General features: G+C 39.2%; 1 long non-coding RNA gene across 2 annotated transcripts in view; it reads right to left on the reverse strand.

The window, feature by feature from the left end:
• Positions 1-16,418, reverse strand: part of LOC139828961 (uncharacterized) — a 59,785-nt gene extending 43,367 nt beyond the window's left edge. For both annotated transcript variants that reach the window (XR_011741114.1, XR_011741113.1), the window contains exons 1-2: positions 16,280-16,418; positions 3,181-3,265 (exon numbers count right to left, since the gene is read on the reverse strand). This is a non-coding gene — a long non-coding RNA (uncharacterized lncRNA). The remainder of the gene's footprint in view (positions 1-3,180; positions 3,266-16,279) is intronic.
• Between the last annotated feature and the right edge of the window lie 2,839 nt (positions 16,419-19,257).

Genomic DNA, 19,257 nt, shown 5'->3' on the forward strand with positions numbered 1-19,257 from the left:
TTGTTTCTGCTAGAAGAGCTGGCATTTGCTGTTCCCAGTTTAAGAAGGAGCTGGGATGGCTGTCAGAGCAGTTGATGTCCTCCAGGATGGGTGTTGCTAGTGAGTATTATTGTTAAAAAACATAAATAGTTTCTAAACAAAATGTTGTGGGAGGATGAAAGTTCGGTTAAAGCTGGGCAGTGGCCAGCCTGGGTTTCATGGAGTGATTGCTAATTGTGTAAGCTCTGCCCAGTGCTCTGTTTACCAAGGATGTTTTGCCCATTTTAGCTGAGGTGGGGCTCATTTCCCTAACAGACACAGAACAGAGCTGCAGTCTGCTCAGTATCCTGCGCCACAGAGCATGCTCAGATCCTCGGGCATTCATAAAAAGTAAAAGTAACTTCCCCCCCTTCCTGCTATATAGCGGGCTCAGGATGTCCCTCACGTTCAATATTTACCTTCTCTTACTGTCAGAATGTCAGAAACGTTCAAGGTCGAGTGCAATTCAGTGCTCGCCCCGGTTAATCCTCCCTGTCAGACTGGGTTTAAATGCAGCGTTCCCAGTATGCCATTTTGATCATTAGCGCACGCAAGCAGTATAAGAAACTGAATGCACAGTTCCTGCCTTGAGTTTGTTCAGTAACTCCCGCTCACAGCTAATAACAGCACAGCAACACGTGTGGTGTGCTCAGACTGGCGAACCTCAGTTCTGAGTGCAGTCAGAAGAAAGCTTAAATTTATCTGTTGCAAAAAACTCGCATTCATGTAAGTGATTTACCTCTTGCAAGAGCTGCTAGCTGGAAAACAGCAGAGTATAAAAACGTCGCTTTGTTTTTTAACGAACTCTTTCCCCCCTTCATTATAAAATTAATCCAAGACTGAATAGTCTTTTAAATAACCTAAAGCTTAAAACATGTGGTATCTGATTGAAGGAATGGTTTAGGATGCACAGAATTCCCTGCCAAAAATTCAGAAACATCAGCCACAATAATTCTGCAAATTAGTGCCAGGTCAGAGGATTGTAATTATCATTTTACTACAATTATTCTTATAATGCCACATCACACTGGGAATTTCTGCTACAGTTGCCATACAGTTAGGGCAGCCACTTCTACTTTGCTATCTTGTAAACACCAGAATCTTAACCATTTTTCAGATCTTATGAGGTATTTATATAGTCCCATGCTAAATCGCAACACTTGAGAGTTTTCTGAACCCAGTACACAGTAGCACTGGGTGGCCCACATGGAACTGTGTACTTGTGTTACACTCAGTGGCACCGGAGCTGTGTCTGCAGCAGCAGCCTTAACTCTGGATTCCTCAGCCTTTACCAAGTTACATCCAGAACATGGAAAACCTTGTACGACTCTGATTGCTTAACAGGAGCATGATCCACATAACTCACCTTTAAAAATTAGGAGAAAAGCATTGAGTGCACTGGTCTTTCGCTTTTACCAGTGACACTGCACTTGAGAAGACAAAAGATTCGAGATAAAGCAATTCCTTGCACCCTGTCCCAAATCTGAGTCATAGCTCTAGGGACCTCAAGGCCTCTGAATAATATTTCCTTTGCCTGTTGCCTTTATTTTATTAGCACACCCATCTGACTGAAGGAGGCTGCTACTGAATCCGTACCACCTTCACCAGTAAGACAGGATGGGTTCTGGCAGGGAAGGATGTGTGAAGTACCATAGTACAGAAACAGTGCAGCAAAAGCTTTAAGCAATATTGTTCCCTGGGGCTTAGACACACTGAACCGCATACCAGCGCCTGAGAACGTGGTGCACCTGCTGAAAAGAAGGGGCAGCCAATTGGGCAAAATTTGTGGAAAAGCAGAAAAAAAAAATAATCCTTCCTTCCAGGAACAGTTGGTTTCTGTTGAGTTGATGTTCACAGCCTTCAACATACCTCTGGCAAGTTTTGCTGTCAAAAAGTGGCATGTTTAGTGTTTTGGCCAGGCTCACTGCACATACTGATACTACGAGTTTTATTTCCACTCTTTCCTATTCCCGCATGCCACGCTCCCACAATTCTCTGCAGTAGGGTTTGGCTGTCATATTTCACAAGGTTTCACAGTGAACATTGCATGCTTATTATAAATTACTGAAGTCCAGTGCTTCTGGATCATGTTGGAATTGTTGAGAATACTCATATTAGCTTCTGTGGTGCTGCCCAAAGAACATCTGACTTACTGCAAATGTGCCCTGTGTTTTGTTCTGAACATGTAACATGAACATATCTGGAACCTCCAAGCTGCAGAGTGTCTCTGCCTAGTTCCCTGAACATCCATAAATCCTGGACAAATGTAGAAAAGGCTCAAATTCCTCCAGCAAACAAATTTCCAGATGGAAAAAGAAGACATACACAGGGAAATCAGACCAATCAGACCCTAATTTCTTGCAATCCCAGTGCTCTCCCTTGTCAAGAAGGACGTGAGCACACATTCTCTCCTTTTTCTATGTCAGTTTTCCGATCCTTCAATACAGAAGTCAGTGTTTCAAAAGTACCATGTGACACACAGAGAAATGCCATTTAGTTGAAGACAAGACCTTGCGTAATTAGCTTGGCACCTATTTAAAAAGAACATTTACTATGAACAGGGCAAACAAGAAACACACAAAGCATCCCCCCAATGCTCTTCCAATACTTCTTGCTTTACCTTTAAACAGAGTATTTTCCAGTTATCCAAATTAGCCCTTCTATTTTCCTCCTCTCTATTGTGGGAAAAAAAATTAAGAAAGCTGCGTCTCACAGTGGAGTTTCATAAGAATCTGAACAAAACAAAAAAAGGGGGAGGAAGATCGTTTCCATTCTCTCTTCTGCCATTCGTCCCTTCTCTGCTGTGATCCCACCCTTGCCCCTTGACCCAACCATGGCGCTAATCAAATACTTGCATGAAACAATTCAGCTTGCTAACTCAAGAAGATTAATGTCATAGTAGGTGAAGAGTAGCTCATTGAGGACTTTGTCAAGGACTGGACCAGATGCAAAGTAAGCACTGGTGTGGTTCGCTGAGACCAAAGGAACAAGGTTGTCCTGCCAGGAGTCATAAGAGATCAGCTCACCTTTCCTCATGGAACCATGAGCCTAGAGGTTTACCTATGAACTTCAGCCGACAGGATGGGACTGGTGCGTGGACCCAGGAGAGCTTCCAGCTATTGGCATTTCCCTTCTCGGCCATGGAAGGAGCAGGACACCAACCTGATAACACCTCTTGTCCAGGTCTCAAGACATGGCTGTATTTACATTCCAAACATCAAGGAGGGGATGCTCCTTTGGTAGATACCTAAAAAGGAGAAGGAGAAAGAAAGGACCCAAATGAGAAACTTGAGTGCGTCTGCTTTTCTCTGCTTGCTCTCTTTCTGTTTATCTTTAGTTCACATTTCAGCACTCTAAGTGGTAACAATGAAGCAAATTCGCTAAATAAATTGTGAAAGGATTACTTCAGGGTTTTGCTTCTCTGTAGCACGAATAAAACAAAAAAATAGCCCTGTTTAGTAGTATGGGGCCAGTTTAGCGTAATACAATTGCTGGACACCAATTTGCTGGTTGTTCTGCTCCATTCAGCTGTCTCTCCTCAAAACAGGCGGTAACTAAATTACACGAAGAAGGCCGTAGAGAAACTGTTGGTATTATATGATCTTGGGAAGTGAATAATAGCTGAAATCATAACTAAAAACCAGGAAGCTGATGTTCTCCTGACATCTGGGTGAATCAGTGCATACTCAAGAAAACCATAGCCCATCATCTCCACATTGCACTGCTCCTGCTGGCCTCATGTTTGTCTCATGCTATGCCATACAACCCAAAGCCAGTCCAATGAGCCATTTTCAGATATAATCATGTTACTGTGTAGTATATAGTGCTGCAGAGGGACTGATTTCCAAACAAATGTGCCTTTTAAAAGTATTGAGGAACACAGATTCCCAGAAAAGAAAATAATTTGTTTTGCATGCTATCAAAATCTCATTTCACGTTGAGGTGTTTTCTTTGTGTTTTTGTTTTGGGTTTGGTGTTTGGTTTTTGTTGTTGTTGTTGGGTTTTTTTTGGTTGTTTGGTTGGTTTTTTTTGACATAGGCTCACATTTATCTCAGGAAAACCTTTCAGATGTCAGAAATTCATCTATTTTAGTTAAATGGCAAGAAAACTGTCACCTGAAACTTTATTGAAATAAAAATACATGGAAATAGAAGATTACCCTTCAGCAGAATTTAGGAGGAAATCCTGCTTTTGGCCATAGCCATATGATATATTAGTACAAAGTAAGATTTAGTATATTATGAAATGTGGGAGCAAATCTTAATGTTTCTAATACCACTGTTGCTATTTGTAGTTTATACAGAATAACAGTAGTTATGGGCCAGTACACATTCCTAACTGCCTTATTCCTAAAGCTCGTATTTTCTAAAATTATGTTCCATAATTAAACCAAACAGTACTATAATATGAGAGCATTAGTTTTAATGAAAAGCAGTTACATACCAGCCTTCAGCTTAATTTGCTCTTCACGGACCCCAGAAATAAAGGGATTAACTATTGCAAATCCTTCTGGTACTTTACATTTAATCACAAGCAATTTATGATAATTTATTCCACATGTCTGATACCACTAAAAAAAATTTGCACATGAAGGGTGCTGGTGCCTCCAGAAAGTGAGTTTGTTCTGCTCTAATATCAGCAGCAGATTCCAGCAATGCAACACACAACATTCATTCCATACCCCCAAATTTGTAAGCCATTCATTTTATGCACATAGTAAACAAGTCTCTGATAGTGACTGTGTCGAGGGTATCTGTCATATGAGTACCGAAGGACTATCAAGAACTGAAAAAGAAACTTTGCTGATGTTTCAGTCCAATAGTAGAGAAATATCAGAGTTAATTTGCTTATTTTTTCCCTAACTGAAGGAGTTCTCAAACCGAGAAAGCACTTTTAACCATGACTTACATTTTCCCATCTTGATATTGCACACACCCAAAGTGCTGTGGGTTTCTTTCTTTAATCAGTAGATTTTTGAAAAGCAAAGCTTTCTTTTTAAACATAGATGCTGTAACAGAGGGGGTGACTTCTGGCGTACACTCACCAATGACTGGATCACATACCCCTTGTGTGGCAACCAGGACTTCGCAGCTCCTGCTGAATTTGGCAGCGGTGAGCACTATGGCCCCGCTGATTAGCTCTATCTTGACTCGGGATGAGGCCAAGGCACCTGGCTCTGCCTCAATTTACAGTTCGGAATTAACCAGGAAACCTACTATTGGCACGCTCAGCTTCTAATTTGGGAAAAGAAAATACTGTCTGGCAAGCTTGCGAGGCTGCTGACCCCGGTCTGCTGGAACAAGGCGAACCGTGCTGCTCTGCACCCTGAGCTAATCAGTTTTCCTCAGCTCACACAAACCCTCTGGAATCTCTGTGTAACAGACCCACCGTGTCTTCTCATTCCGATTCCAGATTTAGGTGTATAAATTGGATAGCGTTGAGTCATTTTTTATTTGTTTCTGAGGTTGTTTTTTTACTTCCATGTGAAAGCATAGCATGGAAGTGGGTGTAGTGTTTTCGGGAGCTTTCAGGTTCCATTAGGCAAACTAGGAAATAGTGGCATTAAAACACCTTTCTTACAGCTGCCTCAGTGGCCTCCAGGTTCTTATCAGCAGATAAAACACTGTGAAGTGAGTATTTAGGCTGCAGAGAGAGGCTAGGTTGGCATTTATATTTAGATATTAATTAAGCTCATAAATTAATGACTATTTTTCCTCGGTCATATTTTTGAAAGAGTTTCAAGGTTGGCTTTTTTTTTCTTCCTTCTAGAAACACTTGTTCTCTATCTTCCTAACCATAGCTTTTCCCTGAAGGCTGCAAACCTAATTATGAGAGGACTAAAAGAACCGGTTAATTTCCCAGTAGCACCACGTGTATGTCATTCAGTAGTGTTTAGGTTTTGTAGCATGATGTCTTTTTAAACCCATATTCTGGCCTGCAAAGATCAGCAGTGCCAACCACCAACAGGTGTCTAGGCAAAAAAAGTACTAGAGACCTTGAAATTCAAAATATTAGTTCACATTCAGTGCTTGTTGCAAGCATTATTTTTCAGATTATGTATCTTGCTAGATGGGGTGGTAGGATCCAAGCTGGCAAAACTCAAAGAAATCCTGCATTATTAAATGTCTTCAATCATTAATAATCAGTTTCTGTTTGAAACTAAGTCTAAACCACAGGGCAGGTTTAAAAGACTGGAAGTACTGGTGCCACTGGGTAGCAAAACATGAAAAAGAAAATATATATATATATAAGTTCCATTTTCTTTTTTACAAAGTTGGCAAACAGAAAAAAAACAGATAGTCCCAGAGGCCTTGTTTTCTCCACAGTAATTCTCATTAAATTCTCTTTAACATAAACTTACAACAACATGTATGTGAAAATGAATTTTTACAAAAGATCCCCCAAGTAAAACTCAATCGCACGGGAGTTTTCAGACCTTTGGCTGACTCATGTACAGTTCAGGTGTGATTCTGGGCAATCTGTTGATTTCCCCATTTCAGGGCATTGATTTCAGACTTTTCTCTTTTTCTTTCATGTTGCAGCCATCAGAGGGGTTTGGCCAATTCAGTTATTTCTGCCGTAGCCAAACAGAAAAGGTGCAATGTTAATAACAATAAAGCACTGCCAGGAAACAGTTGTGAATGGTGAGTTCAGGGCTATACTAGGAAAGAGCTACAAGGAGACTTCAGATATATGGTTTTAGTGAAAAGAGATGGCATATCCTAAGTATTTCAATTAGTAGCCAGAAACAGAGGGGTATATGATTTAACAATCAGAACTTCTGCTCACACCACTGTTTTTCTGGCACAGATTACACACCAGATTAATCTTGGGGATAAGATTTTAAAATAATCATTAATTTTCTATAGAAGAAAGAATGCCAGCCCCTTAGGACCTGGTTATTACACCATCTCCGTAGGAGTCCTTTGGCTTTTAGAACCAGAAGCATTGTTACACATCTGATAGGGAAATATTACAGTTTAATAGATCTGAGTGTAGTGGGTGGAAAAAGAAGTTTCTGTAGCCCCTGCAATCAGGTTTTATTTATGTTTTAAAACCAAAATTCCTGCTACTTTTTGTCACCAGGGAACGTTCTCAGACATGTAAATCATTTAAAATGCTCATGTTTCAGTAGAATTTGTGCCATGTTTACAAGCAAATATAAAATAAGGAAATCCTTCCCAGATATGAAAGCTCTTACTGCCTATTGTTTTTTCTAGATTTAAGCATCATTTCCTGTTATACACCTGAGTTTTTAATACTAATCCACTACTGACACATCATTTTATGGGCTTTTTCAAGAGTTCAAATGATAGCATGTTGATCATTTCAGCAATTCTTGGCTTTCAAGAATCTCCTGTTTTCTCTGAAATATCCAACAGAAATTACATGAGCACACAACACCATTCTGTCATATGAATTATGATCTCTGAACACATTTCAGGAAAAAGCGTGTGCTATTCTAAACAGCTTTAAAAATATCTTCTGTGCAGACATATTGATTTCTGCCTGGTTATATTCTGTTTTCTCTGTTTAAATGAATCACCTTCACACCACAGAATGTGAGGGAAAATGGAACGATGAGTAGGAGAATGAGTGATATGTATGGGAATCTCAAGGATGACACAGTTCCATTGTGTCTTTATGGTATTAATCTTCCCAGCCGTAATCACAAACATTTAAATCCAGGATTTTAAGGCAGGTTGGGCATGGCCTTTCCTGAATCCATGCTTGGGTGGGAGACTCAGAAATCCATTGGCAGTGGTTTGGAGCAATTCTCAGAATAAAAGATAAAAATAGAATTGGGTAATTACCAGTTTGTCAACATATGTTATACCTCCATTAGCCAGTAATTTGGGCACAATAGGAATGGATCAGTACACCAAACCAATTTGTTCTCTGTGCTTACACAATTACTTTTCTAGGGTTTTATTTTGGACTACATTTAGTCTGACTCCCAGATTAAATGTCTCCCACATGTATGGTTTTACATCAACCAAAGAATCAGTCACTGGTTCAGCCTGCAATGTCTCCATCAAGGCTTGGAGCAAACCTGAAGTTTCTTGTTTAAGTTTTTCCAAGAACAGCCTAGATAATGTGTGCCAAAACTATTCTGCAAACCCATCCAATACACTGAGATTTGCCTAAAGACAATGCTATGCCTTCAAACCAAACTGCTGATGTAGGTAACTCCCTTAGATCCCTTTGTTCTCACAGCAGTAGATCCCAAGAATGGGAGTCCTTGCTTGACGGGTCTCTTGTTATAACTTGGCCAGACCTTGCCAACCCTCACCAAGAGGATCCCTTTAAGGGTTCCAGGTCAAACGATGAACACTTGCCTGCACTTTTTCAATCTAAAGTGTAACTCACTTTTAAAAATATAAAAAAAAGTAAATTGCTGTTCAGTTTTATCAAATCTGTGCTCTTATAATATGATGGAAGATAAAGCAGCTACTTTAATTTCATGGAAGTACGTTAGAAGCCAGCTCCACTTTTAATGCAAGCAGAAAAGGCAATGAAGTTTATTCCACAGCACTGTTCTATGAGACTCCAGTCCTGGCCTGATGGGATTACACTTCCCAATCTGTTTTCTCCCTCTTCGCTGTGATTATCATCAAGAAAGCAGGAACTGGTGGTGTGTGTCACAATGGTCCTCACTGGGAAGTTCACAGCAACTGCATTGCTGGCTGCTCAGCAGAGCTTGTTTTTCACTTGATCATACAGCAAAGAATTAAAATCACTGTAGATGGATGCTGCTTCTTTTTGTGTAGAATTTATTACATATTCTGTTCTTTTTGTCACAATATTGAAGGGGGAGGTATTGTTAATATAATTTAACCACTGTCCCCAGTAAAAATGAGTCTAATTAGGGTGAAACGGTAATTTTATTCACTAAGAATACAGGCATCCATCCTAAATTCCTTTCAGTGACTAAGGCATGATGACACATTTGGCATTAATTACATAGTGGTGCTATAACACTTATTTGCAGGACCGACTGCCATTAAAAACCATTTTCCTACTCCTACCGTCAGCAAATCTCTAGAAATAATCAGTGTAACCTGCAGCACAAATCAATTACAAAGGACCAGACTGCTTTGGAATACCTACTATTACAAAAAAGCACCAAGGCATTACTTTGACCACATGGAGAAAACTCATTCTGTCTCACTGCCTCCTCTTCCTTCCTGAAATCCTCGCCTTGTTCTCCAGTGTATCCATAAGGTTGCTGGAATTATCATTTACTTTGCCTGACACTTATCATATTTCATCTCCTCTTTGAATCTCATTTACAGGTTTCAACTTCCCTGTCTTTACCCTTCATGTCCACACAACATCTATGTCACCACCTCTCTTGCCTGTTTTGTCTCTAGATCTTTGTGATCTCTAGACAGCTGAGGTAAAAAACGCAGCTCATTACTTTTCCTCAGAAAATATACAAATGTATTCAGGATACCACCATGTCAAAGCCTGGGGATTAGAACAACACAGGGATACGTGAGAACAACATGTTGCTGAGAAGAATGGTAAAACCACTACAAGATTCCACCTGCTACCAGCAAACCCCTTCCAGTAACAAGCATGAAAACACTACAGGTAACAATCTAGGCACATTAATTATTCTAGGGATGATAGTTTTTAATTCCAATGCTTTGAATTACCTTTTTTTTCCCCTTTTTGCCCCAATGACTGGTATAAGCATATAAGCAATGCTACTCCAAATATAACATAAAAAATCTGGAGAGGTTCAGGTACCACTCAACCATCCTGTACTGAAGTGCCTATGTTAAATCATTAAGCAATTATGAACTATAGTGGAAGAAAACTGCCCTTAAAATCTCTTTTCTCAGAGGTTCACTTATCTTTCCAAGCCTGCAAGTATTCCTAACAGTGAAAACAGTAATATGGAAGAAGTTAATTTATTATATGTGACCAAAAATTGCAAAATTTATCAGCCTGTGTCAACGATCATTGTAATAATTGCAAAAAAAATCAGCAAAATCCACGTTTTCACACACTTCCCAGGGATAATATGTATTATACCATGTACCAAATATACTGGTTTTTTTTCTCATATGTGAAGAATGCTGAAGCTCCTGCTGAAAGTTTTTCCAGCTCTAAGACCTGACCTGATAACATAAGGATGCCAATCCAGAGTTGATCCTCTCGGCTGCTCAACCCCAGTTTGAAAACACCAGAATGGCTGAATGTGAAGAGAACACTCACTGGAGTTTTATAGCGTGGTCTGTGGTCCCCAAACTCCTGGAGTTTTCAATATGCATAACATTTCCTCGCTACGTTCCAACTTGTAATTTTTGGGTTATAAAAACCGTTTCCCCACTCTGAAAGATTACACATCCCATTGGTATGTTATTGTTACAGGAAGACACAATAAAGGAGGATGTGTTATGAAATACATAGGGGAAAACGCTGGGTAGAGATGCAAGGGGAAAAGAACACTGAGCACAGAACTAAAGTGAAGTGTTTGTTAGTGAGAAAGGAAGAAATGAGGAAATGATTAAAATATTAGTTACGTACTTATATTTCCACAGACAATTGAAAATTCGTTTATAACTTCACCTAAGTATAAGAGAGTGATGTGAGGCATTGCTGAGGAGTTATTATTTTATGACTTTTATCACTTAACATATTGAGAAGGCAGAGAATCTCTATTAGCTGGAAAGCCTTCAAACCCTATTGGGACTCTATTCTTGAGCATAGAAATTCAAAGTTCATGACCAACTTATGTCAGGGAGCTGCTCAACCTACCTCAGTTTCTCTACCTGTAAAGCACCAAGACAAATAACTGCTCAAGTTCCTCTCATTAATTGTGAGCATGCTTTGAAGTAAACACAGCTATGCATTATAAGCAGATTAATATTGGAGTTACCTGTCATTAAAGTGAGAAGGATATCATAGAGTACTCAAATATCTTCTTAGTACTCCTTGAAGAAAATTCTAGTTTAATTTTTGGCACGTCTGGTAGTTTTTGGTTGGGTTACCAGTTCCCCAGCTGAACATAGGCTAACGAAGAAATAGATGAGTGGCTGGTCCTTACCAGGATATGTGAAACAATGAGAATAGTGAACCTTAGTAGTAAATTAAGCAAAAAAATATAAACACTTTACAGAAGCGGCAGAAGTTATTAAAGCGACAAATCTGTCCCTCAGCTTTCCAAGTTTAACTAAAATCGTGCAGGATTCCTAAGAACACAAAATAAGAGAGGCAAAAAAATGTAAGAAGGAACAGATGCTGCCAGGCTTCCGGAATATTTTCCTGCTGATGGGAAAAGAATCATCCTTTATGATTTTACAGGCTGAAGCTCATTACTTTGATCAATTTCTGCTACAAGTTGACAATGGCAGGGCTATTCCTAACAACTTCTGCAAGTCTTGGTTTGACATTTCCTGGGCATACACAGAAAGAAGAATCAGACGCATTCTATGTTGCAACCATTCCTTCTTGCAGATACATGTTTATTCAGTTTATTTGCCCTCCCTCCCCCTTTAATTTTTTCTCCTTGGCAAGACTTCACAAGCATTGTTGGGGAAGAAAAACAGATTTAAAAGTCATTATTATAAGACAGTGCAGACTGTATATTAAAAAGACTTTTACTGAAAGTAAGAAAGTGTGTAATCTTGTTATGAAACAAACTGGTCCAGCTTCCCCCAACCATGGGAGGTACCTGCAACACCTAATGTCCACAATTTATTGTTGCTTTTAGTCGCTTTCATGCTCCATAATATGTCAGATGCAGCGAGGAGAAGACACTTGCTACAGAAATAATGTCATAAATACATGCCCAAGTGTGATATAAAATATTTGTAAAAAAACACAGGACTTTCAATATACTTTTCAGAAGAGATTAAGGCACTGCCCTTCAATTTTATTGCAATCAACATTTTAGACAGGATATAACAAATAAGCACAAGAGGAGGGAAAAAGAGAACAGTGACTATAAAAATAATGGGTAAAATAATGAGAGTAAGCATGATATTCAGTAAGTACCTGCAGGAATTCAAATCAACACAAATACCTGTAACATTGGAGTCTCCTCTGAAGTGCCTATGAACTCTCAAGGGATTATGAAATAGAGGATAAGGAAAAAGAAACAAAATGAAGAAAACAACCTGAGAAGTAGCAAAAGTAAATGAAATGGAATTTGAGAGGAGCAGAACAATGGACGAAAAGAGAAGGGAGGGGAAAATGCTTATTCTAAAGCTTCCTTCTCTGTCATGATAACACTTTTTGCATTCCTTATCAACCAGAACCACATGGTCAGATTTGATTTTTTATCTTCATGCCCTGAGTCTGAAAGAATCAGAAGAATGCCACTTATTCCTCCATCCAGCCACTAAGAGGCAAACTTTCCTCTCTCCTTACTGCCAATGTTCAGATCCAGTTGGTCTCCCAAGGTTAATTTGCCTTTCTTCTCTCAGTTTCCCAAAATATCATATGCAAGTGGCCTAGATTACCACAGGAAACTTCTTTGTCAACTTAACTAGTTCTCCGATGTTCCTTATTTTGCACATTCACCAATACTTTGACATAAAAGCCTGCATCGTCGCCCTAACTGCATATTTGTGCTCTAAAGCCTTGGAATTTGCATTCCTGCATGACCATCTCTATTGAGAATTTTTTTATCTCAAAGTTGGCTCTACTGAGTCATTTACATACCCTGTTACATCATGGGAAATCATGCCAGTCTTCTCTGAGACACCATTGCTGCTTTAAGTTTTGCCAAAGAGCGCTGCCAGGATAAACAGAAACTAAAAAGTGCTTTGTGGATTTAGTGATTGTTCTCTACAGAGAGCTCCATCCCCACAAGACTTCTGTAAGAGACAGAATAGCTTTTAACGTCAAAAGACTACATAAAATGGAGCTAAATGCAAATACATTCCCTTCTTTGATTATCATCTTATGGAAATATAAATCCATTTACTTCACGGTGTACCTTGCAACAAGAAGAAAAATCTATACTTTTTTTTTTCTCTTATTGAGTATAGCCCATTAGTTTTTCTATGACTAATTTTGCTCTTTCATTTCTTGTTTCCTATAGCTGCTACTGCTTAAGGTTGCTCAAAGACAATCGGGTTTCACTTTCCATGTACAAGCACTAGTTAAAAACCTAAATAGCCTTGAAACTCCTTAACTTATTTGATTTTTGTTACTCCTCAGTAATTCTTATTGGAATTAAACAACTTTCCCAGGGACCACGTAAGATAGGAACAGTTTGTATGGATCAGGATGATTCTGTGCATTCTTTTGTATAGCTGCCTCCTCCCTCCTAGATAGATTCCCAAAAGTTTAAATAATGGCAATGCATATGGTCTGGTGATCTTCAGAATATATCCTTACCTTCTGGTTAGTTCTGCATGTATTATTGAAAATAGCTTTCTGCTATCAGATACATTTTTGAAGGAAGCGGGAAAGCTACGCTTTAATTTTCTCAACGGACATAAATAATGTGTTTCAAACACCTTTTATTCTTAGTCCAGAGTTCCCTACATCTGGTGAGACAGATGTGCAATTCCGTGGTGCTTTCAGGGGCTTTTCTACTAAGAAGGGAGCAGAGACTCCTCTGTGGGAGCTGCCCAGTGTTCCATATGGACAATACACCAATACATACACCAACAGAGCAGTGTGCTCATCTCACAGCCGAAAAACACTGTTCCTGTGGACAGATATTCTGACCCCTTTCTAAAGAGCCCCAATCTTGCTTTTACACTAATATCCACCCCCCTTTTTTTTTTTTCAGGGAGATTTATGTAAAACTTGAAGATGACCAATTCTGTATCATTCCCTTCCACTGAAAAGAGCAAACAGAAGGACATTTACCAATATTTAAAACTTATTTCTAGCAAGAGAGTTATTTCTCCCCAGAACAGGTGTTCAAAGAATGAATGGTCTAGCTTTCCCTCTCGAACTAGCAAATACACTGTACCTTACAGTGACCATTTTAGTAATTTTGTTGTTTATCACGTTATTTGCGCTTCCTTGAGTCCTCAGTATTATATTGAAATATCATCTGTATTATATTGAAATATTTCTTTTCAGAGCTCAAAAAAAATAACTACCAACCTAGAAGTGCTAATTTACCAACCAATAGAGACAAAGAAATATACAAATGTTCAGAGTCTTGAATTAGAACAGTTACTCGGGTCTTCAGACGTCGAAATTATTTTCTGTAGGCCGTGATGTCTGACATAAATACACTGCCAGAGTAAGGTCATCCAAATCAAAACCATAAATAGTGGAATGGTGGCAGAAAATGTTAAAAACAATTACAATACACATGTTCTTTTCCCCTTAGGACAAAAGATTCTCATCATGTTCCTTTTTGTTATGCCAGAAATATTTAACTGATTCATGTTTTGTGGTATAAATACATAAGTCAGTTTCTGTTCCTGTTTTTTAATGTAACATATTCATTTGAAGCAAAGTAAAGCATTCTGATCTCTGACATTTCTCTACTCTGAGCCTTGGCTACCACAAATAAACTTCTGATGTGGGCCCAGTGGGGCAAAGCTTCTAACAAGCAAATTTAGCAAAGGTTGGAAGATGGATTGACATGGATCTCTAGCATTATATGTAAACATCATTACTTTGCTTCAAGAGACTGAAGCAGATATTGCCACCATGGCAAACTAAAGGGAAAGGCTGTTTTCTGTCTTAACACTATCATCACAGGGAAGTAAATCCCAAAGGAGAGAAGTGACATAACCAGGTCATGATTGATGCACAGAGGTGATTCACGCTAGAAGATAAAGATCGTGCTGCAGGCAACGCTGAACAGGGAAGCAGAGGCCCTGAGCACTATCTATAGTTAGCCCTAAAATGGGAAGAAACAGAATGATCTGGGTTCACAAGAGGTCATGCAAAATTGTTGCTTTTCAGTTTCAGGAGCAGTAGGTTCACATGGGCAGGTCTGCATGCTTGAACATAGTCAAATCACCTAAAGTCGTGGAGTTTAGGGCTTTTTTTCTCCCTACAGACAATCTTGCTATTGCTTTTTATATGCAAAAATTGCTAACAAAAGGCGAATTTCAAAATCTCAAGTATGAGTATTCATGGAAACCAAAGTTTAAACAGATCAGTAAACAAGAGAGACAATGACCTGATTTCCACCCTTTATAAATAGGACCACGCCTCACCCACAATGATTTTGTGTCAGTGCCTGTGAGTGATGACAGAACTTAGTAGCTCAGTAAATCCAATGCACTCAATATATTGGAAGTAGGGTGAAACATCACTTAAAAAAAGTCTCTCCAAGTAGGTCTCTGGTAAGTAGTACTTAAAAGAGACCAACTGAGAGCGTATCACATACATTAAATACTGCAAATTAAACATAAACCTTTCACCTAGCCAATGATGTGGCCAGTCTTGTTGTTCTGGTCATCGACACCTTGGATAAATTCTCCATAGCTTGAAAAATCAGATTTTTTTAAGTTGCCTGAGTGTAGGTATACATAGTGCACAGTCCTGTGAAGAGGTAAATGTAATCAGCAATATAGCTTTGTTAATGGCGCTTCTGCTTGTGCTAATAAACACTATCATAGAATCATAGAATGGTTTGGGTTGGAAGGGACCTTAAAGATTTTCTAGATCTGAGTCTTCTTTTTTCTCTTTTTAAAAATTAAGGTTATGTTTCCCTTTTCCAGTCAGGGGGAAATTCACCAGACTCAGTCAGTAGTTCTCAGCTGAGCTATTTTTGCCAATGAAAGTATTCTAATGTCTTCAGAGTTAATACAGACCTCTTTGCAAAATATGTTATTCCTTGGAGACTAACGTTTCTATATTCCTTTCAAAAGTTACTACTCCTGAAATGACACATTTCTGAGAAATTCAGAGCTCTGGTAATTTTTCATGCCCACCTCTTGAGTAATATTCAACCAGACAGAGGAGAAAGCCTTCAAATAGCTAGCATGATCAGTCATGATGAAAGAGCTCCGTTTGAAGAGCTGTTATATATTCCATTATACACCACTTTCTCAAGAAGGCGTGCTCCTTACAAGTCTAAATGAGAGCCCAGTAGAATGAGAATACCATGAAGACGTAAATAACTCAATCTAAACTTCAATTGGCAAGTGTTCAGTGGTCTTAGACACATTGCAAATTATTCCCTCCCCCTTCCCTCTCCCTCTATAAGAATCTTTTTGTTATAAAACACCAAATGAGCAATCATAGCACTTTTAGATGTCTTCATCCAGACCTAATATTGGGAAACTTTCCACTTGTGTACCTACATCAGCAAACTTACTGCCAATACAACGCACAAGCGTCCTTCTCCCCGTTCTTGTAAAAGGTGGACTGAGAGACCTGTTTGATGGACGACTACATTTCAGAAATTACGATACCATGAGCAGGTTGATCGCTCCTCAGCGTTGCAGGAAAACTCCACACTGAAATTCACAGCCAAAATGGGAGACATCAGTACAACTGTCTGGCAAAACAACAATCCTTAAATCTTATCGCATAAACTACTTAATTCCTTTCATGCTGTGAACAGATGAGTGTTTGGGGAATAGGTTAGAACAAGAAACTGAAGCTGTATTATTAACAAGCAGATTAATCATTTTAATAGCCAGAAATGTAATAACAGCAAAGAAAAATGATAGCTATGCTCTAATTCATAGCGTGTGCCAGAATAATGCTAGTGTGAAATAATAAAATGAAAGGAGACAAATTGTCCTGAAGAACATATGTTTTACTCCTGTGCAGCATTGTTTGGGCTGTTTTGTTGATCATATTTGGCACATTCGTAATTTTCAAGAGGGAAAACAAAGGGAAACGGGAAAAAACATAGATACTCTCCCAGGGTAGTAAAGGTAGGTATTAAAAATATTCTCATCCAATCTGCATATGATTAAATGTTGGTTTAGTATTTTTTCAGTATGAATAGACTTTAATAAGTTGCCAAAGAGCAGATACAAACAAAAAGAACATTTTCCACTGTGAAATAAGAAGGTATATGAGTGGAAGAGCTCACAGAGAAACTTAATGCTCTGCCGCTTCCTCCAAATAAAGATGACATACCTTTTCCTTGAACTTCATTTATGTTCATATCTATTTAGACCTTGCCTTTTTTTTTGCCAGATTATTTAAAAGTAGCTGAACTCTGCAACAATCAAACAATGACAACAACAAAAACTGAAATTTCATAGACATTGCACATTGAGGTAAGTAAATCATTTAAGCTCAAATATATAATGCAGCTTTGAATGAAAGTGTGATAAATGCACTTAATCGTTTGCATACCAATGATTAACCATGTGATTGCATACATATGATTAACCAGTCATCCTAATCAAAACATTAGCTCTCTAAAAAGCATGAATGTAACCTTAGATGCTAAGTATAAACTACTATCAACACAGGAGATAAATCCGATATCCTTTTCTGAAAGCACTTCAGATTTCAAATCACATCTAATACTTCCGAAAGTATTTTATGTTTGGTCAAGGTGAGCAAAGTTTCCTCCCTATTTAAATTAAATAATTCAGCATTGCTTCTAACAGGGCTTAGATTAGGAAAGCGTCACTTACCGCAATTCACCACAAAGTGGTGCTATTTAAACAAAAATAGATTTAATTTCATGTTTAAAAGGTTTGGGATGTACTGAATACACTTTTCTGTAATAGCCTTTGGTTTAAAAAACAACTCACAAAAGAGCCAGATGTCATGTAAATTGTTGTCAAAACTGGCTGATGATACCAATGTAGCTCAGCTATCCATAAAAAGAAAAACAAGACATAAGACAAAACCCCCAACCCAAAACAAAAAGACAAACCACAACACGTTTTATTTTAAATTTCCCGAGTTGCCCAGCATTGAAACCTTACAATAGTAAGAGAACCATGGCAATTGCAAGAATTGCAAATTGCAAGAAAACCGTGAGAGTTGTGAAGAGATTCAATGTCCTGTGTAAGGATCTACACCATCACTGGGAATCATTTGCTTCAGCTATCTGGAAAGTAAACACATAGTACACTAATTTAACCTGTCTTCATAGAATAATAGAGTTATTTAGGTTGGAAAAGACCTTTAAGATAATCAAGTCCAACCATTAAGCTAGCACTGCCAAGCCCACCTCCAAACCATGTCCCTGAGAAGCTCACCTACGTGTCTTTTAAACCCCTCCAGGGATGGTGACTCCACCACTGCCCTGGGCAGCCTGTTCCAGGGCTTTACAACCCTTTCTGGGCAGAAGTTTTTGCTTATATCCAATCTGAACCTCCTCTGGTGCAACTCGGGGCCATTTCCTCTCATCCTGTCATTTGGAAAAGTGATCAACACCCTCCATGGTACAACCTCCTTTTGGGTAGTTGTAGAGAGCGATAAGGTATCTTGCCATAGTAGATTTCAGAACTAAAATAATAACAAACCAAACCATTTGGAATCAAAACGTTTATCTAGAACATTCAGAATATTTACCAATACTGTAACACTGGTGGCACAAGCTTGTTTGTTGCATTAAGCTGATACATTTGCATGACAAATAGAGTGTAAAAGGCTACTTGTTTGTAAATAAAGCTATAGCTTGGCTCAAATTCTTGAATTTCAGCATCTTCCATTTGTGCAACTATCCCATCACAGCACTGAGCCAGGAAGAGAAATACTTGCGTATACGATGACACCCGAACATGTGTGAGCATTAAGCCAGGGGATCAGAAACCCCTCAGACTGGCATGAGGAGATGAAGAGCTGCTTTGGGCCCCTCACAAGGGTTTTTTTTGTTTGTTTTTCACTTGCAGAGGCCTTTCCCTGGGTCTCTTTAGTTTGGAGGAGGCAGAGAGGTGACCTCTTTAATGTTTATAAATATCTAAAGGGTGAGTGGCAGGAGGATGGAGCCAGGCTCTTCTCGGTGACAACCTATGGTAGGACAAGGGGTAATGGGTTCAAACTGGAACACAAGAGGTTCCACTTAAATTTGAGAAGAAATTTAACAGTGAGGGTAATAGAACACTGGACCAGGCTGCCCAGGGGAGTTGTGGAGTCTCCTTCTCTGTAGACATTCAAACCCGCCTGGAAACCTTCCTGTGTAACCTCAGTTGGGTGTTCCTGCTCCGGCGGGGGGATCGGACTGGATGAGCTCTTGAGGACCCTTCCAACCCCTGACATTCTGCGATTCTGTGATCGTGGTCTGACAGGTTCTCCTAAGAGGCACAAATTGAGAGGCTCGCTCCTGCTTCCCATCGCACTAACCCCACCCCGCTGTGCATGCCCGGGGAGGTGCAG

The sequence above is a fragment of the Patagioenas fasciata genome, chromosome 12, assembly GCF_037038585.1.
Source record: "Patagioenas fasciata isolate bPatFas1 chromosome 12, bPatFas1.hap1, whole genome shotgun sequence".
In the NCBI taxonomy this organism is placed as follows: domain Eukaryota; kingdom Metazoa; phylum Chordata; class Aves; order Columbiformes; family Columbidae; genus Patagioenas; species Patagioenas fasciata.